Source organism: Argentina silus (genome assembly GCF_951799395.1).
Source record: "Argentina silus genome assembly, chromosome: Y".
Taxonomy (NCBI): domain Eukaryota; kingdom Metazoa; phylum Chordata; class Actinopteri; order Argentiniformes; family Argentinidae; genus Argentina; species Argentina silus.
Window position 1 is genome coordinate 50,582,660 of NC_139654.1, and position 27,500 is coordinate 50,610,159.

Sequence of the window (27,500 nt, forward strand, 5' to 3'; positions counted from 1 at the left end):
TCCTGGTGTACTCTACCTTTCCTCTCCCTCACAGTCTCTGTCCAGCCCTGCTACTACCCCTGCTGGTACTGCCAATAGATTAGATTAGATTAGATTAGATTAGATTAGATTAGATTAGATTAGATTAGATTAGATTAGACTCAACTTTATTGTCATTGTGCAGAGTACAAGTACAGAGACAACGAAATGCAGTTAGCGTCTAACCAGAAGTGCAAAAAAGCAGAAAAGTACAGTATATACAGGTAGTGCAGTATAATAGTGCAGTATAGTATAAGTAGTGCAGTGTATTGGTTCAGTATATGAATTAGCAGTAGCATTATAGCAGAATAAATAGGATGCAGTATGAACAGTGTAAGCAGCATATGAGCTGTATAGGCAATGCAGTCTAGGTATACGTATTAACAGTAACATTAGAGTAAATAGCAGAATAAATATGGAATGCCATATGAACAGTATAAACAGGTATGTACAGTATGTACAGATATGTGCAGTGTATTAATAGTAGTATTAAAGAAAAATATAAGGATATGTGCATTATGAACAGTATAGACAGATTATGAACAGTATAGACAGATATGTACAGAAGAGCAGTGGTATGGAGTAAGAGCAGTTTGTAATTGCAATTGTCCGGGGGGGGGGGGGGCCTTCTTGATCAGGGTAGAGGTGTTGAGGGTCCAGGAGAGATCCTCAGAGATGTGGACACCCAGAAACTTGAAGCTGGTGACTCGCTCCACCTCAGTCCCGTTGATGAGGATGGGGGTGTGTGTGCCAGCTTTTGACTTCCTGAAGTCCACAATGAGCTCTTTGGTCTTCCTGGTGTTGAGAGCCAGGTTGTTGTCGTTGCACCACACTGTTAGGTGCTGGACCTCCTCCCTGTAGGCAGGAGTGCTACGGCCTCCATGAGGACCCCTTCCCCTGTACCCAAGTCCCTGTCCAGCCCTGCTACGGCCTCCATGAGGACCCCTTCCCCTGTACCCAAGTCCTTGTCCAGCCCTGCTACGGCCGTCTATGAGGACCCCTTCCCCTGTTGAACAAGATTCAAAGTGTTTATTATCATATGCACAGTAGAAAACACGTTTCCCTGTACAATGAAATTCTTGCTTTACTGTCCGCAGAATGCCAACCAATGTAAAATGTACAATACTAAAAAATATACAATATATACTAAACAAAATGTACAAGATAACAAAATTTAAGGCAGCATGTGATAATAAAAAAGCAACAATAATAATAATAATAAAACAGTGCAAATGTAAACAGTGCAATTATGCATGTGCAAACTGAAGTCGGGTTCAGTTATGAGGTAGTACAGTTATATGAGGTAGTCAATGATTATAATCTCCTATGCGTTGTTTAGGAGTCTGATGGCAGTGGGAAAGAAGGAATTCTTTAGTCTGGTGGTCCTGCATTTAACACTTCTGTACCTCCGGCCTGAGGGTAGAAGTGTGAACAGTCCGTGTTGGGGGTGGGTGGGGTCCTTGAGGATGGATGGCTCTCCTGTGGACTCTGCGGTGGTAGATGCTCTGCAGAGAGGGCAGTGGAGTCCTGGTGATTTTCTCAGCGGTCTTCACCACTCTCTGCAGGCGTCTGCGGTCCATAGCAGTAGTGCTGCTGTACCACACAGTGATACAGCTGGTTAGGATGCTCTCAACAATGCAGCTGTAGAAGTTGCTGAGGATCTTGGGCGACATGCCAAACTTCCTCAGCCTCCTCAGAAAGTACAGCCGCTGTTGGGCCTTCTTAACCAGCTGTGTGGTGTTAAGTGTCCAGGTGAGGTCCTCGCTGATGTGGACGCCCAGGTATTTGCCCAGGTATCACCCTCTCTACTTCGAGTTCCCGGATGTACAGTGGCCGATGAGGTCCCCTCTTCTTCCTCATGTCCACTATCATCTCCTTGGTCTTGTCCGTATTGAGGGTGAGGTTGTTGTCCTCACACCATGCTACCAGACTGGCCACCTCCCTCCTGTAAGCCGATTCGTCCCCGCCAGTGATGCATCCTATCACTGCGGTGTCGTCCGCAAACTTTAGGATGATGTTGTCCTTGTGGGAGGCGACACAGTCAAGGGGTGAACAGGGTGTAGAGGATGGGGCTGAGGACGCATCCCTGTGGAGTGCCAACATTTGTAATAATGCTGGCTGAAGTCCTATTACCAATCTGACAGACTGGGGCCTGCCAGTCAAAAAGTCTAGGAGCCAGTCACAGAGGGTGGGGTGCAGGCCAAGTGTGGACATTTTGTGGATGAGTCTGTGGGGGATGACCGTATTAAAAGCGGAGCTGTAGTCTATAAAGAGCATCCTGATGTAGGAGTCTTTGTTTTCCAGGTGAGAGAGGGAATACTGGAGGACAGCAGCGATAGCGTCTGAGGTGGACCTGTTGGGCCGGTAGGCATACTGCAGGGGGTCTAGGGTGTCCGGTATGCTGCTCTTAATGTGTGCCAGTACCACTCTCTCAAAACACTTCATGATGATTGGAGTGAGTGCTACTGGCCTGTAATCATTCAGGCAGGCAGGTTTTTACCTGTGTTTGTGTGTCTATTTGTGTCTGTTTCTGTGTGTGTATGTGTGTGTGTGTGTGTGTGTGTGTGTTAAATAACTCTGATATGATGATGCATGTGTAATTCACTGAGTTTGGCTTCTTTTTTTTCTTTTTTTTTTTAAAGATGAGTCCGATGTGGGTGTTTTCCCTACTACTGGTCCTGCTGCCCCTTCTGGTCCTCTCCTTGGTCCTGCTGCCCCTCCTGGTCCTCTCCTTGGTCCTGCTGCCCCTCCTGGTCCTCTCTATTGTCCTGCTGCCCCTGCCTTTCTCGGTCAGGCGCCCGATTCATTCTGGCTGCCGGCAGAGATGAAGAAGACCATTCCACAGCAAGACCAGCGATGATTGCATCCACCCTGTGGGAGAACCAGAGGCTGCGGCCAAACTCGAAACTCTGGTACGAGCCACTCTAACCAGGCCCCAACACCAGAGCACTTTTTCACCCACAGGCTCCTGGCGTGGATGCCCTACCATCTATGGTAGGTCAGGGTGTGCTGTCCAGTGTGTAGGAGGCAGCTCACAGGTTTTTTGTGTTTATTTCAATAAAAAAAAATCTATTTTCAAATATAAATCTTTTATCTGAGTTTTATTCAATCAATTTGACACATTGCTAATAGCGAGTGATGCAGTCCATAAGAGAAAGAAACAGAGGTCTGATCATTTCAGATGCATAAACAAAGATACACACGCAACTTGAATAGAGCAACAGACCTGTAGGCCCATAGCACAGTCATTAAACATCATTAAAACAACAGCAAGTGTTCTTAAACTTCTGTTTGTTATGTCACAAGAAGCAAGATATTGGCTCTTGAATTTACACAAAACAACACTTTGGGAGACTTTGCCTGTTTTTATTTCTGGCGCTGGTGGGATTCAAACCGGTGACCTTCCGATCCACTCTTCCCCCCCATTCAAAAACGGAAAAGGCAATATTTTTTATTTTTCTTTAATCGTTTAGAATACATACTGATAAATAAACTAGTAAATAATGGAAAAGAAGCTTCAATTTCTCTCTCTCTCTTTCTCTTCCCTTAGCATCAAGCTGGGGAACAATAGTCTGTTAAGGGGGGGGAAGAAGGGGGCAGAAGAAAAAGGAGAAAAAAGAAGAAAACGAAAGAGAAATTGAGGCTTCTTTTGCAACTTTCATCACACAAATACATGTGTAACAACACACTTTAATTTCAGTAAGCAACATTGCTGGTCTTTACTTTGTTCTGTTCAAATACATAGACTCAATTTTGTAAACTGTGCGCTGTGAGCAGGGTTCGAACCTGCGCGGGGAGACCCCATTGGATTTCGAGTCCAACGCCTTAACCTCTCGGCCATCACAGCTATACTGGCTTCTGCACTGCCTGGTCTGTAGTAAAGACAAAATCTTTTCAAGATCTAGACACGGACCAGAGTTTGCTTATTAAGGAAGCCTCATATAGAGACTTTTGAATATCAATTCACAGAAGCCATGTTACGAGGATGCAACTTACATTACACAAATACATGCGCAACAACACTTTGAGAAAGCAAAGGAATCCCATTGGATTTCGGGTCCTTATCCTTAACCACTCCGTCATCACAGCTGCCCTTAGCCTTTCATTGTTGTTTAAATGTTTCTACGTTACTTCTTCAAATTTGAAAGGGCCATGGGCTACACAGGAAAGGAGGTCCCAAAGACATTGGGAACCACAATTGCATTTTACACCACCACGCAATTGCGTCTCAACAACTCATTTTTCCAAAGGTGGACCAACATGTCGTCCTTTAAGAGGGATGTCTTTTCCCCTGCGCTGTGAGCAGGGTTCGAACCTGCGCGGGGAAACCCCAATGGATTTCAAGTCCAACACCTTAACCACTCGGCCATCACAGCTTCCCTTTGCATGTCATTGTTCCTTACACTTTTGTACATTTTGAAACATGAAAATGACACAGCCTTGCAGGCAAAGGGTTTGAAAGGAAATGCCAAAGGCATTGGGAAATATGTTTGATTTTAAAGCAAACGCCTTAACCATCCTGCAATTGCAGCTCGATTTGTTTTACATCAGGTTTCCAAAAGTGGGCCGACATCTTGTACATAAATAGGGACACAGCTGTGTTTACGCTGAGAGCAGGGTTCAAAGCTGCACAGGGAGACCCCATTGGATTAGTAATCCTACGCCTTAACCTCTTCGCCATCAAAGCTCCCTGGTGATTTTTATTGTTTTCTAAGTTACTTCTTCATGTGTGAACGGGCCATGGTCGCACAGGAAGCAATCCTAAAGGCATTGGGAACCTCATTTGTTTTTCTTCTGGAAGGTATTTTTCTATTTCGATCACAGCTACCCTTAGCATTTTATCGTTACTTACAGTAAGTTACTTCTTGACATGTGAAAGGGACTTACAGGAAGGGTTTGAAAGGAAATAACAAAGCACTTATGCATAAGGATTCATGAGTTTATTGACTATTAAAGTGATGTTACAGGAAAATTTGAATGATCTCAGTTTACAGTTCTAAACGTAGCGCTAATAAGCAGACACGGGTCCCTGTCACATGCCCTTAGTGTGGTGTGTATGCGTGTGGATTCCATGCAGCCCAATGCCATGGGCACACTATACAAAATGAAAGTGACACTTAACAGTAATGCTGCTTCTAAAGTTGACGCTGTTAAACTAGGGATTCCGTGGCTGAATGAGATAAAACAGTGATTCGATTCATAGATTATATTTGTACGAACTACGCATTGATTCAATTCAGACACAAAACAAGAGGTTTCAAAAATACAGAAATAGTCACGATATTTGTGTGAAGTGTCACCAAAAGAAAAGAAAACAGAGACAGGAAATACATTTGAGCTACTCTATTACTCATTTATTTGCAAATATATATTCTAAGTATCTGTAGGATGAAAGTAAAGTGGCAAAGACACAAATCAGTGTAAGGTTTAGGTATGTTAACGGACCCAGGTGCGGTGCAGAGAAAGAGAGGCGGACAAGTAGTTAGCGGTACTAAACAAAAGGATCTTTACTTTGGATGAGTAGTCAAAACAGGACACAAAAATAGGGACTCAATGCTCGAAATCAAAGAGGAGATCACAGTCTCAAAACAGTACTTGTATACTCGTATGACTTACGCTCACAAAGCGACCAACAAAGGTGAAGACGAAGCGGGAGTGAAGGGAAGTGAGGGTACATATTGCATGAGTGACAATTACACACAGGTGCTGGTGATAAGTATGTGATTGAGGTGGCACAGTGGACGGACGGAGGGAGGCAAGTAGGGGGACGCACTGGGAAGCACAACCCCCATCCGTAACAAATCAGTGAGGCTCCTGTGGTCCTGCAGATCGGGGGGGTGGGGGGGGGGGACATAACAAGAAGACGTGAGGTTATTTTTTAAACTTTAACTGGAATACTTATTGGATTTCACTGAAGAACTTCCCATTCTTTGGGGTGACCGATGAGGTCTGACCCTATGGAATTCCTAAGAGAGAAAGAAAGAGAGAGAGAGAGGGGAGGGGGAAGTGAAAAAATAATGGTCAGAATACAATTACTTACAATCATTTAAACTACTTTTTCCTATTACTTAAAAGCCTGTGTGTGTGTGTGTGTGTGTGTGTGTGTGTGTGTGTGTCTAGGAGGACTCCATGAGGAGCTGGAGGTGGTGCTCCAGGAGGCTGGAAACTCCAATGACCAGAGACTGGTTTGAAGTACCAGGGAACCTCCAGAAGCATCATCAGCCCGCCCTGAGTTAAGGCTCTGAGTTACTGCTAATTCACAGTATCCATTTAAACTGAACTATAGATTGGATGCTAAATGCTAGAGAGAAGGAACAGTAACAACATCAGAACATGTCTGTACTTTCAGCTGCACCAGCCATCTCTCAGCCTCTGATTCCATGTTGCTGGCAGGCAGGCAGGCAGGAGTGCAGAAGAGAGTACAGACGCTCCACAAACCCACCAGGTTGCTAACAGGAAACACAAGAGAGAGAGCAGAGAGTCATATGGACTTGTCAACAAAGTCACAGTGAAAGAACTGTACTAACCACCACCAGGGGCCTCCCCACCATCACCCCAAACTGAACCAGCTCATAGATGATGTCTAACAAAAGACAAACACATTTAGAACAAAATAGCTATGATATTAAAAAGAAGGTATTAATACAGGTACAGGTATTCGATGCGAGACTATTGAATTGCCTCGACAGCTCATCCAGAATGCTGCCGCCAGTCTGGTGTTCAAACTCCCCAAATTCTCCCATGTCACTCCCCTCCTCCGCACCCTTCACTGGCTCCCGGTAGCAGCTCTCATCAGATTCAAGACCCACGACTGGCCGCCTGGCACCGCCGCCCCTTCGGTCATGGCTTTTCACTGTCCTGGCGACCCGCTGGTAGAATGAGCTTCCTACTGCTGTCATGACTGCAGAGTCACTACCAATCTTCCGCTGTAGATTGAAGACCTACATCTTAACGGTCCCTCCTACAAGTTTCTCTCCTGATAATAATAAAAATGTCCTTCTTCTAGCATTGTGACTGCCTATGGCCACTGGTCCGAGCATTGATTACTTTATCTTATGATGACTGATGGATAGATGATTCACTTACTTAGACAAATGTATTTGTTGTCAGTCACTTTGGATAAAGGCATCTGCTAAATGCCATAAATGTAATGTAAATGTCCTCATGGATCAGTCCTCTCTACGGACAATAATGACATTGCACCACTGAATATGTGTTGCTAGAATACGAAATAACATAGCGCAAGGCCAAAATGTACATTCCTTGGCAAAATGCATGGAGCTGGCTAGCAAGCTTGCTAGTTCAAGCTAAAGGCTTAAAGCGGGCGAGCTAACTCTTAGAAACTGTCAACGGGTTACTTAGCCATCTAGCAGCTAACAATGCTACCATTGCTTCTCGCAAAATAGTCATTGCACAAACAATGTGTTCGATATGTGTCTACTGTAAAATGTAATTAAATGCCACATACCGTTTTCGAAGTCGCTGTCGCTTCCCTCTTCACGATCTCGAACCCTGCAAAAAAAGAAGACACGAACAACAACCTGTCATAGAGACGGCAGGCCGCAGTCCACGCACTCTCGCAGTCAAACCTGAAAAACACCGAGGCATTTTTCAGTGCCTTTCGTTGCTTATGCTAAATCTCAACTGAAGTTTGTTGTTATCTGGAGCGGTTTGAACATTCCATAGAATGTTGCTGATGTTCTACATTGAAAGGTTGCATAGCAACACACAGTTTTGAAAATAACGAGTAATAATCATACATGACACCAATGTTCCCTCTAATTTTTCATGTGTCTGGGCATACACACAAGCTCCCTGAGCACACTGAGGACCACTGTGAGCAACAATCAAAAATGCTGCGCTACGCAGCAACTGGCGGCAAATTCAAATGTGCGTAACGCAGCAACCGGCGGTAGATGCAATGCTGCGTAGCGCAGCATCCGGCACAAATGGGTTAACTCCGCCGCATTGTTGTTAGCTAGCTAACCTGCATGGTGCGTATGGGCAGGGCACATATGCAAGCACTATCAATGCTATGATTGGCTGCGTAGCGTAAGTAAACCGTATCGTATCATTGGCTGGACACCTGTCACTCACTGTGTTACATTGAAAAATGGTACAAAAAACACATTATTGGTCTAATTAATTAGATTAGATTAGGTCTAATATTAGATATTAATTAATACGTTTATGGTGAATTTTATTTTATGCGCTGCATAGATTTTCTTGCGCGCTGAGAATGTGCGAGCAGTGCGCGATTGCGCAGGCGCGCAGCTTAGAGGGAACATTGCATGACACATATCATGAACACTTTTCAAAAATGCGTTACCATGTGACCTCTAGAAATAGAACACGAGCAACATTCTATGTTTGATCCAGCGCTACGCAGCAACACACCTCTGATGATGTTGACATTGACTAGATCCAGCTGGTCTTCTGAGCGCTGGCATTACTACGCCATTAGCATTAGCAACGAAAGGTACTGAGAAACGCCTCGGTGTTTTTCAGGTTTGCTGCGGGACTGCGTGGACTGCGGACTGCCATTTCTACGACAGGTTGTTGTTCCTGTTTCCTTTTTGAGAGGACAGCGACCTCGAAGCAGGTATGTCACGTTCAATTACATTTTACAGTAGACACATAGTCAATAAATGCATCTGTGTAATGGCATGACTGTTAGTCCGTCAGTAGCTACGGTGGTAGCATAGTTAGCTTTAGCTTGAACTAGCTCGCTTGCTCGTCACCTACGTGTGCTGTGTTGTTTTAGCAACACATATCGAGTGGTTGTCTAACTATCGTTCAGATATTGTCAAACTATCTTTCAGATATGGTCCAACTATCGTCACATACCCTCTCCGAAGTCGCTGCCGTCGCTTCCCTCTGCACGATCGCGAACCCAACAAAAAAGAAAACACGGACGTAAAAACGGCAGGCAGCAGTCCAAACCTGAAAAACACTGAGGCATTTTTCAGCCCGTTTTGCTCTAAAAATCAGCTGGTTTGTGTCGATGTAAACATCAACTGAAGTTGTTATCTGGAGCGGATTGAACATTCCATAGAATGTTGCTAATGTTCTATATCGAAAGGTTGCATAGCAACACATAGTTTTGAAAATAATTAATAATAATCATAGATGTATCATAAAGACTTTTCAGAAATGCGTTACCATGTGACCTCTAGAAATAGAACATGAGCAGCATTCTATGGAATGGTTGATCCGGCGCTACACAGCAACACACTTCTGTTGATGTTTACATTGACGAGACCCCGCTGGTTTTCTGAGAGCTAGCATAACTAAGCCATGAGCATTAGCATTACTAAGCCATGAGCATTAGCAACGAAAGGTACTGAAAAATGTCTCGGGTGTTTTTCACTATTGGATGCGGAATGCGTTGTTAGAAATTATATTTGATAAAAACAGTTTATTATTGCTATAATAAAAATACATTACTGCAGTGTGCTAAATTTACTAATGTGATGGTCTGTTGATAAATGGGATGAATCAAGCATTAGTCCCATAGTACGTTGGATTAATACATAGAGAGGTTAAGCCAGGTCATCAAGAAAGATGTCGCAACACACGCTTACACAAAGAGCAAAAGTGGAAAAGTACCAGGCTAGGGGGGACATACCAGAGTAGGTATCTTATCTCTAACAGGGTGCTGACTCCGCAGATGGGACGAATGGTGTGACCAGCCCGTGAACAACAAGGGATGCCAAGTCTAAACCACGGTTCCTCCCCAACCAAATAGCCAATCACAATCACTTTGTTTACTGTAAATGCTTTGTTTGACTGTTTGAATGCATCCATTTTTGGAGGGTTGGTTCCAGATTAACAGCTTGCTGACTGTGATTTTCTTCTCCAAAAGTGGTCCTTGTACAAGCCATTGCCCGGAGGAAGGGACTCAGCAGCCAAAGGAATGCGAGGAGGCAGGTTAATCTCCTGGTGCAGCAAGGACCCTGTGCGTATATTAGAAATATTTCTGTTACATATGATGGTAAACAGACACTAGGGAGATTCTCATTGTCTGACAACAAGAATGAGGGAGTCTAAACTGTGACCATCACTGACCTGTCTGAACAGGATGCTGGGCCATACTGGTGTGGAGTGAATGTTAAGAGAACCGAAGCGGGCTTCATCGCACTGATTAGTCAGGTGCAACTGCATGTTGAAGGTGAGTGTAAGCTGGTCTTCTTGTTCATCATTAATGCACTGATGTTGTGTAGCAGAGGCAGACCTATTCCTCAATAATGATGATGCATGCACTATGATAATGATCCATAGCCATAGAAAATGTCTACATCCTCATTATTATTACATTTATTACCAATAAATACTTCTAACAGGTATGAACATGATGAATCGAACTCAAAACAAGTGGTCGCATGACCAACTAACATAAGTTAACATTACATTATATCTGACTCCAAAGTATATTTCATGGGTTAACAATGATAGACAATACTTTGCTCATCCCTGTGTGACAGACAATCCATCATATCGGATCCTAGATTCATTAAGAATACCCAAAATGCTATTTTACTTGCCCTCAAGTTAAGATAAATTGTCTTGTGAGGAGTTTACGCTCATGCCAATAGCAGTAGCTAACTATCTCTACGTCTCGATGATGATTGTGGTGGAAGTCTAGGATTTACCACTCTGTACTTTAGCTCTTCGGAGGTAAGAATCAAGAAACAAGTCCTGAGTAGCCACAATATCTGAGTCCGGTATTTATTGCTTGCAAACAAGAGACAAGAGCGTAACAGCAGCCCAGCGTAGAACCGGGGGTCCGTTCAGCACAAGTCTAAAGAGACAATGATCAGGTTCGTCTTTTATACAGTTTAAACATAACACAGGCGCCGCCAAGGCTATCGGCTGATGGGCCTGTGCTTACGTGAGAAAGGGCGGGAGAGAATGAACAATGGGGAGACTTTCTTATTGATTAATCGCCGTTCAACATTTCACACCTATCGACAGGATGCGCCTGTCCCCCCACTATTGCTCTCTCCTACCACTCCCTCAGAGATCACCGCTGTTCATGTGGTAAATCATACAGTGCTTCTCAGAACAATGGCTATAGAACTTTAGAGGAGTGGCAAGAGAAAATGTCATCACAGTAGTTACACAAGTTGTATCAGTCATATGAAAGTGTATAACCTGAAAATAGTTCTATGAATGTATTTTCCATAACATGATGCATGTGAACATTCAACATTCAATGAGAGAACCTGGTCATGATTATGTTGTGCTGTATTAACAGAAGCTTTATCTAGCGCACAACCTCACATTAATGCACATAGGAAGAATGAGAATAGAGTATCAACAAAATAACCAATTTAACAGTTTCAAAGCAACATATGACCCAAAACTCAAAGAACATCTTCCTGTCCTTCTCCTTAAGTATCATTCCCAACAAAGGACAAGGTGTGAGACACATTACAATTGCAAAGGAATTGACAAATGGCGAGGATGCGATTTCTTCAGGATGTCCGCCAGGCACGCTCATTCAACTGTAAATAGATATACACATTTAAATCAAGGCTGGCGCCATCAAAATCCATCTGCAGAAAAATCAGTCTTGTGAACTAGATTCAAGTCACAGTGGCTGTGAAAAAAACGTCAACATATGAATTATTGTTTATCAGCTCCAGATCTAGTTATTCTGAGAAACCTAACTCTAATGATATCAGCACTTCCTTTTTGTGTTTTTTTTACTGTGCTGTGTCTCTGTAGTGAGCTGTGAGATCTGAACATGCTCAGTGTTGACATAGCAGTCTACGATGTGGTGAGAATGAGTTGTGGATTTTGCTCGTTTATTTTTGACTGAAGTGAAAAAACATTATTCAACTATTATTTTGCACCTGCATGTTGAAGGTGAGTCTAATCTGGTCTTCTAGTCCATCATTAATAAATGTACTGTTGTGTAGCAGAGGTATTCTGCAGACTTAGTCCTCAATAATGTGAATGCACTATGATAATGATTGAAATGTAATATTTTGACCAATGAATTTCACAGATTGGAGCTAATTCAAATCAGACAATGTGACCGAAACACGTTGAGAGGATTGCCATGGTGTGGTGTGTTTATCCTTGTGTCCATGTGAAAAGGGGATTACCCCAGACTGACACACTTCACCATCAGAAATCTGAAAGTAGAGGATGCTGGGACAAACTGGTGTGGATCTGACCGAACCATGAAGCCTGCCGACGACACCAGGATTCACCTCTCTGTGGGTAAGTGCTTGAAAACACAATTCTGCTTCCTCCTACAGTTAGTCACATTCAATGATCTGTCACATCAACCCGGGCCGACTGCTTGGAAAGCAGCTATTTTCACCACGGGGTCTTTCTTGTCACCTTTTTTTCATGGGCTGGATTACTCAGTAAACAAGGGAGGGTGGGGGGGTGAGAAACATTTTACAACAATGCACACACAGTGGAAGTAAACTCCCTGCTTTTTGCCGACTGGGCGGAAACGTCCCCCAACCTGAGGCTCCATTGCGGGGAAGGGGCATCCGTTAGTAGGTGGCTCGTTGGTCTAGGGGTATGATTCTCGTTTAGGGTGCGAGAGGTCCTGGGTTCAATCCCCGACGAGCCCTCTGATTTAGCCTTTCACCAGATCGGACGACTCCATCAAAGTGTCTTGGGTCGCCGCTTCAGCAGATGGGTCACCTTGCCAGCGTTGCGAATGAGATAGTCCTTTTTATGCAGACAGTGCAGACACTTCCCACAACCTGAGGCTCCGTTGCGGTGTAGGGGCAAGGTGGTGTCAGACGGTTCGTTGGTCTAGTGGTATGATTCTCGCTTCGGGTGTGAGAGGTCCCGGGTTCAAATCCTGGACGAGCCCTTTGACGAAAACTTTCACAAGCTGGGTCCACCAAATCAAAGTCCTTTGGCTCAATGGTTCAACAGATGTTTCCCCAAGTAGCAGCAAAATTCCACTTTTAAAAAGCCTTTCTTCACGTCCTGGCTTTAAGTATCCGGTGGAATAGGCTACCAATACGAGCGTAGGTCGAGGTGGCCATGTGGTGAAGGCGATGGACTGCTAATCCATTGTGCTCTGCACGCGTGGGTTCGAATGCCATCCTCGTCGCACAGCCATGCTTCTTTGTCAGCTTGGACGACCGTGGGCGTGGAAACAGAGGAGGTGGAGAAACAATGTAAAGCGTGCGGCACATCCTTCGGAGACCACATTCAGACGGACGTCGTCCAACAGCTTCTTTGAGCACGGAGACAGCTTCAAACTAGGCGGGGTTCGAACCGACGCTTTCAACGAGACTGAAGTGTCATTCTTGCGTCTTTGGATACGCAGGCATGGGCCCCTCGGGAAAAGGACACCTAACTTGCGTTGTTGTGTGCCAAAGTGTGAATGTGTATTTCAGAGAATAGCTAAACAAGGAGAACCCATACTTTTCAACAAGATCTGCACAGAGCTCTTCATCACAGAGGGAGATGCAGAGGTCAAACCTGAACATTTGGTGAGGAAGATTAAGGCAGCATCCAAAAGACCATACTGTATAGTGAGGGGTTAGTATACTGTATAGAGTAATTTAAGGTACCTCTGGAGAAAAGAATAAAGGAAATATGTCACAGGACTATTATACCCTAATCAGAGTACAGTGCTGAAACAAGGCATCAAAATCTAATTCTGACATGTAGCCACTGTAGAGACCCTGCTGTACTCCTCTGAGGGTTAAATGGATTGCTAAATTCTGCCCCAGGATCAGTTTCATTTGTTTCCCAGTTCAGTTAGGCTTGAGGCTCAGAGAACTGACGAGCTGATCCTTGATCTGTACGGTAGGTGGGGGAGATGTCTCCAAAGAGCAGCATGGGCTCATCTATGGCCTGATTCCAATCCACTCCCTTGCCCCTTCCACTGACTCCTACACCTTCAATGACTGAGTACAGTATGTGCACCTTAAAACCTGTATCCACAAAGTGTCTCAGAGTAAGAGTGCAGGTCCTACCTGATCCTAGATCAGCACAACCTCTGCTAATTAATGTATTGGTTCTAACCCTAACCCTAAATACACATTGACACATTCACAATGTTTTTTCACTTTTTTTGGACCACTCTTTTCTCATGAACCATGTTATATTTTGTTATGTTCATTTGTCTCATTACTTCATAGATAATGTATTCATTTGCGTGACGGTAAACCTGCACACTTTTAGCTCAGCAGGACATGGAATTAGAAGGGTTACAGTAAACGTGTATGTTTTTAGGTCAGCAGCACTTCAGTCAGAAACAGAGTCTTAGTTAACATTGTAGCAGTGTGACCATACTCGTGCCCTGCGTACATATTTAGACAGGGCAGCATTTAACCTCATATGAACAGTTTGATTTCAAATTCAAACTTTTAAAATATCGAGCCAAAAGAAGAAAGAATGCTTCAATGTCCCAATACAAACGCAGGTCAATGTATTCTCTGTAACAACGGCACATTTTCACACAAGTCCCACTCATACCTTGAATTTGAAATGACTTGTGCTCCCGTTAGAGATGGTGAGTTGAGATAATCAGATTAGATGGGAACTTGTGGCGGAAGAAGCGAAGTGGTATAAGAAGCACATCAATTTCTGAGAGTAGGAAGAGTTCCAGTAATACTCAACTGAAGACTCAACTAAATGAGCCCTAGAGTTGAATTAAAAACTCTCAAACATACATACACACACGGACAAACACGCATGCACGCCCGCACACATGGACACAAACAAACAAACACACACACACACACACACACACACACACACACACACACACACACACACACACACCTGCATGCACACATGCACAAACACATAAATGCATGCATGCACAGAGTCTGTGCCACAGACACTCAAATTCACACACGCGTGCGCGCATACACACGCACACACACGCACACACAAACACACTGAATTATGGGAAAGTTTGGCAATGAGATTCGTCCTCATTGTCAAACTTAATAAATTCCGCACACTCAACTTTTGAACTCCTTTGCTAGTCATTCTATCATGTAATTATGATATTCGCTGAAAAAAAAAACTACCAATCAGTTGGTAGAGCATGGCCCTAACCCTAACCCTAACACATATATACTGGAATGTATGCACTCACTGCAATGTAAGTGGCTTTGGATAAAAGCGTTAGCTAAATGGCATATGTTCTTCTTATTATATTGTTTGAGGCTGAAAGGTTTTCCTGACCCATTGTAAGCATGGTAAGACAATGGCCTCTGGAGTGTCACAGTCAGACGCCCTGTATGACACCCTGGTATCTGGAGTGTCCCTGCAGCTCAGCACCTCTCTCATCCACCCAGATCACACTGACTCTACTAAAGCACCCTCCATGTACAAAACCGGTGAACACTTGTGTGGTTCTGTCACTGGTGATACTTGTCAAGTATCGAAATAAAAATGACCCCGCCAAGCCACAGTTTGTAATAAAGTCGTAAGTTTACTCACTCTGATTGTTCCTCTGGTGGCTGTCTTCTTGGGTCTAAAGCTTGTGATATGTGCCTTCCAAAAAACCTAATAAATGCACTTTTCAACTACTCAGGTTATATACTACGGAAGCGATCAAAGGGAGTTAGCGAGCTAACTTTAGCTCCAACTCCAACAAAGCCCATATCCACAAAGTGTCTCAGAGTAAGAGTGCTGATCTAGGATCAGGTCCCCCACCTTTCCATGTCATCTTATTCAATCTGATCTAAAAGGCTAAACTGATCCTAGATCAACTTTCCTACTTTAAGATGCTTTGTGAATATGAGCCCTGGTGAACACTGAAGACATAGGAGCTAGGTGAAGGGACCGAAATAGAACTGGCCCAATACATGACAATCACCTGGTTTGGGGCAGTTCATCCTTGTTGTGTAAACAGCTACAATGACAACCAGAAAGGTCATTGTCGCAAAGAACACGACTGATGGACAACCACTCACTACGTTTCACTACCTTTGGACTGCTTTGCTTGAATTAGAGCTGCAAGAAACAAGTAGCTCTCCCCGTCGGGGAAAGGAACCCCGGTTTCCCACGTGACAGGCAGGGATACTGCCCACGATACTAACGAGGAGGTGGTATGGGAGGCCTGGGTTCGATTACCAACATGGGCAGAGGAGGTGGTTTGGAAGGCCTGGGCTCCATTCCCAGCCTGTGCACAAACACTTTTTGCCTAAATCCTTTGCTCACCTGGTGTTTCAAGCCAAACTAGCTATGTTTTGTGAACTGGTTATTGACAGTTTTCATTTTACACAATTATCTCACTACAATAATGCTACGGCTACAGAGAGAAAGCGCCATGGTCCTGGAATGGTGAGAATAAATGTGTTTCCACCCGGTTTCGAACCGGGGACCTTTCGCATGTGAGGCGAACGTGATGACCACTACACTACGGAAACTACACTTGATGATCAACTTTTCTTTTGGTTCAAAGACATACAACCAAGTTTTAATTGATCAGTTGGGGAATTGAACCACGGTCTCGCGCTAAAGTTAAGTCTTAAACTCACTCAAAATTCCCCATTCATTCTCTATCCTTGCTGACATCTAAGCATTGGTGGTTCAGTGGTAGAATTCTCGCCTGCCACGCGGGAGGCCCGGGTTCGATTCCCGGCCAATGCATGAACACTTCTTTACGGCCGTTGGAAACCACCGATATATGTAAATATCCATTCTTCAAGGCCAAATTCGGCTGACATGGAAGCATTGGTGGTTCAGTGATAGAATTCTCGCCTGCCATGCGGGAGGCCAGGGTTCAATTCATGAATTCATGAAAAGGACAATTACATTAACACTTCATGAGGACCTTTGATAATTGTAAACCACAGTTATACACTCACTGGCCACTTTATTAGGTACACCTTGCTAGTACGGGGTTGGACCCCCTTTTGCTTTCAGAACTGCCTTAATTCTTTGTGCCATTGATTCATCAAGGTGCTGGAAACATCCCTCCGTTGACATGATAGCATCACGCAGTTGCTGCAGATTTGTCGGCTGCACATCCATGATGCGATTCTCCCGTTCCACCACATCCCAAAGGTGCTCTATTGAATTGAGATCTGGTGACTGCGGAGGCCATTGGAGTACAGTGAACTCATTGTCATGTTCATTGATTGGGCCTGCCAGATCTGCACGTTTCCAACTTAGAGGGTCAGTGTTGAATGCAGAATGTGCCTCTGCCCAAAAGGGAGGCCGTATCTTGGAGATGCAGGGGATTGAACCCTGGACCTCATACATGCAAAGCATGCGCTCTACCACTGAGCTACATCCCCAACGGGCAACTGCAGGGATTTTTGGAACACATAGCAACAGCATGGTAGAGGACGTTGTTGACCGTCATGGCTGTGCTGAGTCAGGACACTTGGACACCTCATCACAGATGCAGGGCACCAGTCTCTCCCTGGTGGTCTAGTGGTTAGGATTCGGCGCTCTCACCGCCGCGGCCCGGGTTCGATTCCCAGTCAGGGAATGAATTTTGTGGAGACACAACCCTCGTTCGCTGGAGTCCTTGAACGACACCTTGTTAAAACTCACAAAAAAAGAAAAAAAAAAAGGTTCCTCCTTCGAGCCGGATTTGAACCAGCGACCTAAGGATTACTGCTATAGAACCTACAGTCCTCCGCTGTACCAACTGAGCTATTGAAGGGTGCCAACCGGACCGCCAGATCTGCACGTTTCCAAGTTAGAAGGTGTTTTTGTGCTACATATTTAGCTAACAACTACGTTTCACTACCTTTGGACTGCTTTGCTTGAATTAGAGCTGCAAGAAACAAGTAGCTCTCCGCGTCGGGGAAAGGAACCCCGGTTTCCCACGTGACAGGCAGGGATACTGCCCACGATACTAACGAGGAGGTGGTATGGGAGGCCTGGGTTCGATTACCAACATGGGCAGAGGAGGTGGTTTGGAAGGCCTGGGCTCGATTCCCAGCCTGTGCACAAAGACTTTTTGCCTAAATCCTTTGCTCACCTGGTGTTTCAAGCCAAACTAGCTATGTTTTGTGAACTGGTTATTGACAGTTTTCATTTTACACAATTATCTCACTACAATAATGCTACGGCTACAGAGAGAAAGCGCCATGGTCCTGGAATGGTGAGAATAAATGTGTTTCCGCCCGGTTTCGAACCGGGGACCTTTCGCGTGTGAGGCGAACGTGATGACCACTACACTACGGAAACTACACACCCTTTGATGATCAACTTTTCTTTTGGTTCAAAGACATACAACCAAGTTTTAATTGATCAGTTGGGGAATTGAACCACGGTCTCGCGCTAAAGTTAAGTCTTAAACTCACTCAAAATTCCCCATTCATTCTCTATCCTTGCTGACATCTAAGCATTGGTGGTTCAGTGGTAGAATTCTCGCCTGCCACGCGGGAGGCCCGGGTTCGATTCCCGGCCAATGCATGAACACTTCTTTACGGCCGTTGGAAACCACCGATATATGTAAATATCCATTCTTCAAGGCCAAATCCGGCTGACATGGAAGCATTGGTGGTTCAGTGATAGAATTCTCGCCTGCCATGCGGGAGGCCAGGGTTCAACTCATGAATTCATGAAAAGGACAATTACATTAACACTTCATGAGGACCTTTGATAATTGTAAACCACAGTTAAACACTCACTGGCCACTTTATTAGGTACACCTTGCTAGTACTGGGTTGGACCCCCTTTTGCTTTCAGAACTGCCTTAATTCTTTGTGCCATTGATTCATCAAGGTGCTGGAAACATCCCTCCGTTGACATGATAGCATCACGCAGTTGCTGCAGATTTGTCGGCTGCACATCCATGATGCGATTCTCCCGTTCCACCACATCCCAAAGGTGCTCTATTGAATTGAGATCTGGTGACTGTGGAGGCCATTGGAGTACAGTGAACTCATTGTCATGTTCATTGATTGGGCCTGCCAGATCTGCACGTTTCCAACTTAGAGGGTCAGTGTTGAATGCAGAATGTGCCTCTGCCCAAAAGGGAGGCCGTATCTTGGAGATGCAGGGGATTGAACCCTGGACCTCATACATGCAAAGCATGCGCTCTACCACTGAGCTACATCCCCAACGGGCAACTGCAGGGATTTTTGGAACACATAGCAACAGCATGGTAGAGGACGTTGTTGACCGTCATGGCTGTGCTGAGTCAGGACACTTGGAAGACTGTTTAGACAAGGACACCTCATCACAGATGCAGGGTACCAGTCTCTCCCTGGTGGTCTAGTGGTTAGGATTCGGCGCTCTCACCGCCGCGGCCCGGGTTCGATTCCCGGTCAGGGAATGAATTTTGTGGAGACACAACCCTCGTTCGCTGGAGTCCTTGAACGACACCTTGTTAAAACTCACAAAAAAGAAAAAAAAAAAGGCTCCTCCTTCGAGCCGGTTTTGAACCAGCGACCTAAGGATTACTGCTATAGAACCTACAGTCCTCCGCTCTACCAACTGAGCTATCGAAGGGTGCCAACGGGACCGCCAGATCTGCACGTTTCCAAGTTAGAAGGTGTTTTTGTGCTACATATTTAGCTAACAACTACGTTTCACTACCTTTGGACTGCTTTGATTGAATTAGAGCTGCAAGAAACAAGTAGCTCTCCCCTTCGGGGAAAGGAACCCCGGTTTCCCACGTGACAGGCAGGGATACTGCCCACGATACTAACGAGGAGGTGGTATGGGAGGCCTGGGTTCGATTACCAACATGGGCAGAGGAGGTGGTTTGGAAGGCCTGGGCTCGATTCCCAGCCTGTTCACAAACACTTTTTGCCTAAATCCTTTGCTCAGCTGGTGTTTCAAGCCAAACTAGCTATGTTTTGTGAACTGGTTATTGACAGTTTTCATTTTACACAATTATCTCACTACAAAAATGCTACGGCTACAGAGAGAAAGCGCCATGGTCCTGGACCCTGTGCGTATATTATGAATATTTCTGTTACATATGATGGTAAACAGACACTAGGGAGATTCTCATTGTCTGACAACAAGAATGACGGAGTCTAAACTGTGACCATCACTGACCTGTCTGAACAGGATGCTGGGCCATACTGGTGTGGAGTGAATGTCAAGAGAACCGAAGCGGGCTCTATCGCACTGATTAGTCAGGCGCATCTGCATGTTGAAGGTGAGTGACTGAAAGGTTGACCAGGACCGAAAGAACGATTAAAAGAAGGAACATTGTAAATAAACAGGGTTTTCCCTTATCACCACCACCGAATCCGCCTCTGTGTTTAGGACCTTTGTTACAGTGGCTCCCAACGAGGGGCAAAGGAGGCGGATTCGGCTGTGATAAGGGAAAACCCTGTTTATTTACAATGTTCCTTCTTTTTTTCGTTCTTTCGGTCCTGGTCGACTTTTCAGTCATAGCTTTTCAGCCCTTTTCTCCCCCAAAGCAGAGGCACACACATCTTAAACCATTTCGTTAACGAGGCTTCATTCGCAACAGGTGCGCAACGAAGCCTCGCTTCCGTAACCCTTGCCACGGTCCTGTAGCTCCCTCTACAGGCCGAACGCTGCATGTCCCCCCACGATTGATTTGATTCATAACCATTTTTATTGACAATGAAGTGTATGGCGATAAAAGCTTATGATTGATGACAGGTAGACAGATTTGATTGATTATAAAATATTGCTCCTAGTCCCATGACAGAATTTCACAGTTAGATGTATTGCTCCTAGTCCCATGACAGACTTTGACAGTTAGATTGACATTCTTCCTCTTGTTGGCCTCAGATGGTGACCAAGAAGCACAGGGCCATGGGGGTTTGGCCCTCTGATGTAGGGGACAGGCCAGCCCCCAGTCAGAATAGGTGGTATGCTCTCTACCAGAAGGTACATTTTGTCTGTGAAATACACCAACAGATTAAACAGATATAGGCTAGGTTGTATATGCCATGACATTGAGCATACCATGTGGTTACAGATTGAGAAATATCCAGTGCAGACCCGCGGCCAGACATCGTTGTTTGGTGGGCCAGAGTTGTGTCTGTGGATTTCACTCCCAGAAGGTAATGAAGGGACATCAGATGTAACTATTTGTCATGCTGAAATATCAGTAGTATTGATACTTGTTGTATCTGTATGTCTTCAGCAGCCAGCCAGTGTTCCACCGGCACCCACATCTGCCTCAGTGCCTGTTGCTGCCACGGTCCAGGGTCCAGTTCCACCTCGTGCCACGGCCCCTGCAGAGACCACAGCCTCAGTCCCTGCCAAGCCTGTGCAGAGTCCTCTGCAGCCTACATTGACTGTGTCAATGGTAAATATTTCCATAACATTTTGCCAAACGTTATCCATCCATTTTATCGCAGCACTGTTTTGTCATCATTTTATTCTGACCAATTTCACTTGCCATTCTTCTCTTTAGTTTTATAAATCCTGGTTTGGAGGGGCTTCTGGTGCTGCAGCCAAACCAAACCTTGTGGCTAGGTAGCCAGTTGAGGTATTACATGGATTTGTTCGTCTTAATGTCTCTGTGTTATTAGTGTAACTCGTGTGACTAATGTGGCTTATGTCTACAATCACATAGGTACATGCACAATCACAATATCAATCAACCTAACAATCACAATATAGTCTCCTGGTGTACTCTACCTTTCCTCTCCCTCACAGTCTCTGTCCAGCCCTGCTACTACCTCTGCTGGTACTCCATGAGGACCCCCTCCTCTGTTCCCAAGTCCCTGTCCAGCCCTGCTACGGCCTCCATGAGGACCCCTTCCCCTGTACCCAAGTCCCTGTCCAGCCCTGCTATGGCCTCTTTGAGGACCCCTTCCCCTGTACTACCCATGTCCCCCTCCAGCCCTGCCTCCACCTATATTAGGACCATCTCCCCTTTCTCTCTGCCTCCATCCCCCTCTGCTTCGGCGTCTGTGAGGACCACCTCTACCTCTCAGGCTACTGCCAGCCCTGCAAGTGCCTCTGTAAGTGCTCTCTTTTTTACCTGTGTTTATGTTTGTGTGTGTGTGTGTGTGTGTGTGTGTGTGTGTGTGTGTGTGTGTGTGTGTGTGAGTGTGAGTGTGTGTGTGTGTTAAATAACTTTGATATTATTATTGCATGTGTAATTCACTGAGTTTGGCTTCTTTTCTTTTTTTTCAGGATGAGTCCGATGTGGGTGTTTTCCCTACTACTGGTCCTGCTGCGCCTCCTGGTCCTCTCCTTGGTCCTGCTGCCCCTCCTTGTCCTCTCCTTGGTCCTGCTGCCCCTCTTGGTCCTCTGCTTGGTCCTGCTGCCCCTCTTGGTCCTCTCTATTGTCCTGCTGCCCCTGCCTTTCTCGTTCAGGCGCCCGATTCATTCTGGCTGCCGGCAGAGATGAAGAAGACCATTCCACAGCAAGACCAGCGATGATCATCCACTCTGTGGGAGAACCAGAGGCTGCGGCCAAACTTGAAGCTCTGGTACGAGCCACCGGTACCAGGGCTCATTTACAACCTGGCCCCAACACCAGAGCACTTTTTCACCCACAGGCTCCTGGCGTGGATGCCCTACAATCTGTGGAAGGTCAGGGTGTGCTGCCCAGTGTGTAGGAGGCAGCTCACAGGTTTTTTTTGTGTTTATTTCACTAATCTTTTTTCAATTTTCAAATATAAATGTTTTATCTGAGTTTTATTCAATCAATTTGACACATTGCTAATAGCGAGTGATGCAGTCCATAACAGAAAGAAACAGAGGTCTGATCATTTTATAACTGATATCATTTCAGATGCTTAAACAAAATTACACACACAACTTGAATAGAGTAACAGACCTGTGGGCCAAAAGCACAGTCATTAAACATTGTTAAAACAACAGCAAGTATATATTTTTCGATTTCAAATATAAATCTTTTTATCTGAGTTCTACAAGAGAAAGAAACAGGTCTGATCATTTTATAAATTTGCCTGTTTTTATTTCTGGCGCTGGTGGGATTCGTACCGGTGACCTTCGGATCCACTCTTTCCCCCATTCAAAAGCGGAAAAGGCGAAGATTTTTCTTTTTCTTTAATCGTTAGAATACATACTGACAAATAAACTAATAGATAATGGAAAAGAAGCCTCAATTTCTCTCTCTCTCTTTATTTTCCCTCTTTTTTCTCCTTCCCCCCCCCTTAACAGACTACTGTTCCCCAGCTTTGGCGCGAGTGGTTAAGGCGATGGACTGTTACTCCATTGTGCTCTGTATGCGTTGGTTCGAATCCCATCCTCTTTGCACAGCCTTGCTTCTTTTTCCGCTTGGATGACCGTGGGCGTGGAAACAGAGAAGACGGCGGCGGTGGAGAAACAATGCAAAGCATGCGGCACTTCCTTCGGAGGCCACATTCAGACGGGACATCGTCCAAAAGCTTTTTTGAGAACGGAGACAGCTTCAACATAGAAGGCAGAGGCGGGGTTCGAACCGAAAAGGACACCTAACTTGCATTGGCCGGGAATTAAACCCGGGTCAACTGCTTGGAAGGCAGCTATACTCACCATTATACCACCAATGCGATAATCCATTGTGCTCTGCACGCGTGGCTTTGAATCCCATCCTCGTCACACAGCCATGCTTCTTTGTCAGCTTGGACGACCGTGAGCGTGGAAACAGAGGAGGTGGAGAAACAATGTAAAGCGTGCGGCACAGCCTTCGGAGACCACATTTAGACGGACGTCGTCCAAAAGCTTCTTTGAGCACGGAGACAGCTTCAACCTAGGCGGGGTTCGAACCGACGCTTTCAACGAGACTGAAGTGTCATTCTTGCGCCTTTGGATACGCAGGCATGGGCCCCTCGGGAAAAGGACACTTAACTTGCATTGACCGGGAATCGAACCCGGGTCAACTGCTTGGAAGGCAGCTATGCTCACCACTATACCACCAATGCGCTCATGAGACCAGGCAGGACCGCAACAATGATATGACCTTGAAACAGCCTTCTTCTAAACAGGAGATCCAGGGTTCGAATCCCAGCGGTGCCTCAGATTTCTGCTTGCACTCACAGCAAAATCCATCTTCAAGCACTGCTTTATTATTATTTTTAACAGTTTTAGACTTTTTGGTTACAGGGGAGAGATTACATTCCTACTTTCACTCAGGCTCTGTGGCGCAATGTATAGCGCATTGGACTTCTAGGCTTCTCAGTGGTAGGGATTCAAAGGTTGTGGGTTCGAATCGCTTGATTCTGTTTGCTTCTTAATACAGTGGAACCTCGAGATACCAATGCCCCAACATACGAATGTTTTGAGTTACGAATTAGAAATTTCGTAAAATTTGTGCTCTGAGATACGAATGAAAATTTGAGATACGAAACCTTTTTTTTCGCGAGAAGTGGCAGCCGCACGCGAGAACTGGCAGCCGCCTGCACACGAACCCTTTTTAAAAAAAAATTGAGATACGAATGTTTTGACTTACGAAGGAAGTCTCGGAACGGATTAAATTCGTATCTCGAGGTTCCACTGTACAGATGACCTCTGGCAGGGTTTATTTTGAAACAGCCTTATCGTCTTCTTTCCTTTTGCTGCCGTTGTTCTAAAAAAAATTTTTGCCATTGGGAGGCAACTTCTGCAGGTCTCTGTGGCGCAATTGGTTAGCGCGTTCGGCTGTTAACCGGAAGGCTGGTGGTTCGATCCCACCCAGGGACGTCCTGATTTTAGATGATACATAGAAACTTTATTTATCCCAGGGGGAAATTCAGGTTCCAAGTAGCATACAGACATAGGGGTATCACACATAACATACACATACAACATACAACATTAGCAGCATTTTATACAGACGAGGTGCAGTTGTAAATGTCTTTGCAGTTAGGTGAGGTGCAAAAAGGTAAGGCAGACAGTGCAATTATAGCATTAAATACTAAAAACTAAATACGGGCTACATAAATATGGACTATTTTAAAGTGCATTTAGTCCAGGCTGGTGGAGGGAGGTAGGGGCTGTGTATGAGACCTAGCATAGCTAGTAAACATTGTAGATAATGAGGTGAAACAGTGACATGATACATGATAGTGATATGATACAGAGGGTGGAGGTTATGCAGAGAAGTCCATCTCTTTGCCCTTGATTGACCTATTGTAGAGTTGTATGGCTCTGGGGACAAATGATTTAGTCAGTCTGTCAGTTTTGCTTGTCAGTGCTCGTAGCCTCCAGCTGATCAAGCTCTTCTGCTGGATGATGGTGTGGTACAGTGGGTGACCTTCATTGTCCATGATGGTGAGCAGTTTGCTCAGAGTTCTTTTTTCCATTACTGAAGTGATGCTCTCCAGTTCGGAGACCACATTCAGACGGACGTCGTCCAAAAGCTTCTTTGAGCACAGAGACAGCTTCAACCTAGGCGGGGTTCGAACCGACGCTTTCAACGAGACTGAAGTGTCATTCTTGCGCCTTTGGATACGCAGGCATGGGCCCCTCGGGAAAAAGACACTTAACTTGCATTGGCCGGGAATCGAACCCGGGTCAACTGCTTGGAAGGCAGCTATGCTCACCACTATACCACCAATGCGCTCATGAGACCAGGCAGGACCGCAACAATGATATGACCTTGAAACAGCCTTCTTCTAAACAGGAGATCCAGGGTTCGAATCCCAGCGGTGCCTCAGATTTCTGCTTGCACTCACAGCAAAATCCATCTTCAAGCACTGCTTTATTATTATTTTTAACAGTTTTAGACTTTTTGGTTACAGGGGAGAGATTACATTCCTACTTTCACTCAGGCTCTGTGGCGCAATGTATAGCGCATTGGACTTCTAGGCTTCTCAGTGGTAGGGATTCAAAGGTTGTGGGTTCGAATCGCTTGATTCTGTTTGCTTCTTAATACAGTGGAACCTCGAGATACCAATGCCCCAACATACGAATGTTTTGAGTTACGAATTAGAAATTTCGTAAAATTTGTGCTCTGAGATACGAATGAAAATTTGAGATACGAAACCTTTTTTTTCGCGAGAAGTGGCAGCCGCACGCGAGAACTGTCAGCCGCCTGCACACGAACCCTTTTTAAAAAAAAAGGTTGCCTCTTAGGGTGCGAGAGGTCCCGGGTTCAAATCCCGGACGAGCCCTCTTATTTAGCCTTTCACCAGCTCGGACGACTCCATCAAAGTGTCTTGGGTCGCCGCTTCAGCAGATGGGTCACCTTGCCAGCGTTGCGTACGCGAATGAGATAGTCCTTTTTTTATGCAGACAGTGCGGACACTTCCCACAACCTGAGGCTCCGTTGCGGTGGACGGGCAAGGTGTTGTCAGACGGTTCCTTGGTCTAGTGGTATGATTCTCGCTTTGGGTGTGAGAGGTCCCTGGTTCAAATCCCGGACGAGCCCTTTGACGAAATCTTTCACAAGCTGGGTCCACCAAGTGAAAGTCCTATGGCTCAATGGTCCAACAGATGTTTCCCCAGGTAGCAGCAAAATTCCACTGTTAAAAAGCCTTTCTTCACGTCCTGGCTGTAAGTATCCGGTGGAAAGGGCTACCGGGCCAACACGAGATTAGGACAAGGTGGCCGAGTGGTTAAGGCGATGGACTGCTAATCCATTGTGCTCTGCACGCGTCGGTTCGGATCTCATTCTTGTCGCACAGCCATGCTTCTTTGCCAGCTTGGACGACCGTAGGCGTGGAAACAGAGGAGGTGGAGAAACAATGTAAAGCGTGCGGCACATGCTTCGGAGACCACATTCAGACGGACGTCGTCCAAAAGCTTCTTTGAGCACAGAGACAGCTTCAACCTAGGCGGGGTTCGAACCGACGCTTTCAACGAGACTGAAGTGTCATTCTTGCGCCTTTGGATACGCAGGCATGGGCCCCTCGGGAAAAGGACACTTAACTTGCATTGACCGGGAATCGAACCCGGGTCAACTGCTTGGAAGGCAGCTATGCTCACCACTATACCACCAATGCGCTCATGAGACCAGGCAGGACCGCAACAATGATATGACCTTGAAACAGCCTTCTTCTAAACAGGAGATCCAGGGTTCGAATCCCAGCGGTGCCTCAGATTTCTGCTTGCACTCACAGCAAAATCCATCTTCAAGCACTGCTTTATTATTATTTTTAACAGTTTTAGACTTTTTGGTTACAGGGGAGAGATTACATTCCTACTTTCACTCAGGCTCTGTGGCGCAATGGATAGCGCATTGGACTTCTAGGCTTCTCAGTGGTAGGGATTCAAAGGTTGTGGGTTCGAATCGCTTGATTCTGTTTGCTTCTTAATACAGTGGAACCTCGAGATACGAATGCCCCAACATACGAATGTTTTGAGTTACGAATAGAAATTTCGTAAAATTTGTGCTCTGAGATACGAATGAAAATTTGAGATACGAAACCTTTTTTTTCGCGAGAAGTGGCAGCCGCACGCGAGAACTGGCAGCCGCCTGCACACGAACCCTTTTTAAAAAAAAATTGAGATACGAATGTTTTGACTTACGAAGGAAGTCTCGGAACGGATTAAATTCGTATCTCGAGGTTCCACTGTACAGATGACCTCTGGCAGGGTTTATTTTGAAACAGCCTTATCGTCTTCTTTCCTTTTGCTGCCGTTGTTCTAAAATTTTTTTTTGCCATTGAGAGGCAACTTCTGCAGGTCTCTGTGGCGCA